Source organism: Lipotes vexillifer, unplaced genomic scaffold (assembly GCF_000442215.2).
Source record: "Lipotes vexillifer unplaced genomic scaffold, Lipotes_vexillifer_v1.1 scaffold182, whole genome shotgun sequence".
Taxonomy (NCBI): domain Eukaryota; kingdom Metazoa; phylum Chordata; class Mammalia; order Artiodactyla; family Lipotidae; genus Lipotes; species Lipotes vexillifer.
In genome coordinates, this window is record NW_006798798.1 from 5723841 (window position 1) to 5725820 (window position 1980).

Sequence of the window (1980 nt, forward strand, 5' to 3'; positions counted from 1 at the left end):
CAAAAACACACACAATGGAATACTATTCAGCCATAAAAAATAATGAAATAATGCCATTGCAGCTACATGGATGGACCTAGAGATTATCATACTAAGTGAAGTAAATCAGAAAGAGAAAGACAAATACCATATGATATCACTTATACGTGGAATCGAAAATATGGCACAAATGAACTTATCTATGAAACAGAAACAGACTCACAGACATAGAGAACAGACTTGTGATTAGCAAGGGGTTGGGGAGTTACGGAGTGGGAGTTTAGGAATAGCAGATGTGAACTATTATATGGATAAACTACAAGGTCCTACTGTACAGCACAGGGAAATATATTCAATATCCTGTGATAAACCATAATGGAAAAGAATATGAAAAAGTATATATACTTATACATATATATATATGTATCACTTTGCTGTACACCAGAAACTAACACAACATTGTGAATCAACTACACTTCAATAAACTTTCACAACCCCCCGCCAAAAGAGAGGTTTTCCTGAACACGTTATCATACGTGTCTCCCTCCCATCCTCCAGCCTCCTTTATATTATTTATGATGGTCCGAAGTAACCTTGTTAAGTTGTGTTTTCTTATTTATGTTCTAACTTCCCTCAAGATAACATGTATTTTCTGAAGCCACGGCCTAATCTGTCCTGTTCAGCACTGACTCCTGTGGCCCTAGCCCAATGCCTAGCACACAGGAAGTGTGCAATAACCTGTTGAATGAATGAATGATGAAGCCTCCAGGATACTAATAGGAGCTGTTAGTACATGGGGTCGTGTAAAGGCATATACCAACCACACAAATACACATACACAATCACGCAGAAGGCGTCACGTGGACTGCTCCCAGAAGAGGTGGCAGAGGGAAGACTTCCTCCATGGTGCAGGGACAGGGTACTACTGTCCAAATCCAAGTCCAGAAGCTCCCAGGGGAGCAAGAAGGCCCGGTACTATGAGGCGCGCGGGGCACACCAAAAAGGTCTCCCGGCTCATGGTTCCGCTAGGCGTTCTGAGTTGTCTTGTGGCATAAAGATGAACAGGAGCATTAACTGGCCCAGAATGACGGCCACGTTGCTGAAGCCCAAGGCCAACTTCGAATGTTTCTTTGCTCTGACTTTTTTTCCAAACTGTTTGCTTTCCATGTCTGTGGGGGTGAAGACAGCCTGATGTTTTTCTAAAAAGGGGCAAAATAAAGGAAGGGTCCCCTGGAGAGAGCCCGGAGCCCATGATCAGGATCAGGGGAGGAAGGATGAGGCGGAGGGGAGAGGAGGAAGCAATGGAGTGAGACGGTGCAGGGGGCCTGGGCAGGACCAGGCAGGAAGGGGCACATGGGGATCTGAGGGAAGAAGCGGGGTCAGCAGGATGGTGAACAGGGTCGGGACAAATCCCAGGGTAGCAGGGAGGGTGGGATGGAGAAGGGGCTGGGGCTAGTACTAGAGAGGAGGGGGAGCTGGGCAGGGGCCAGCTCCTGTGGCACCCGTGGAAGGGGAAAGGGGGCAGGCTTGGGGGTGTCCTGCAGAGGCAGAACTATGGCTCATCCCCACCCACCAAGCAGGAGAACCCTGGCAGGTATCCCCAGTGGCAAGAAGTAGAAAACTGAAAAAATGGACAGCAGCGTGTAGTCCTTCACAGGAATGTTGAAGGCTGTCTTGTAGACGGACTGCATCACAGTGACCTTGAACTCTGTGGCCCGGACGTCAGCCACAGCAGCCATGGACTCCAGCAGAGGGGGTGGGGTGTACAGAGGGACCAAGAAAGGTCAGCAGATGCTGAGTAACGGGGACTCGCAGGATCAACCCCACCAACAGGAGGGTGCTGGAAATACTTGCCCCACAATGACCCTGGCCACCACTATGGGAAAACGGACCCTGTGACACCACAATGGCTCCATATAATACTCCCACTGGCCCTATAACACCCTCCAAGTAACTCAGAAACCCTGAATGTTTCTTCTGTCTCCCTAAACCCATTCCTGC

The 1980-nt window shown here is 48.7% G+C and overlaps 1 pseudogene; it reads left to right on the forward strand.

The window, feature by feature from the left end:
* The first annotated feature begins 1716 nt into the window (after positions 1 to 1716).
* Positions 1717 to 1980, forward strand: part of LOC103079013 (protein FAM57A pseudogene) — a 7451-nt pseudogene continuing 7187 nt past the window's right edge.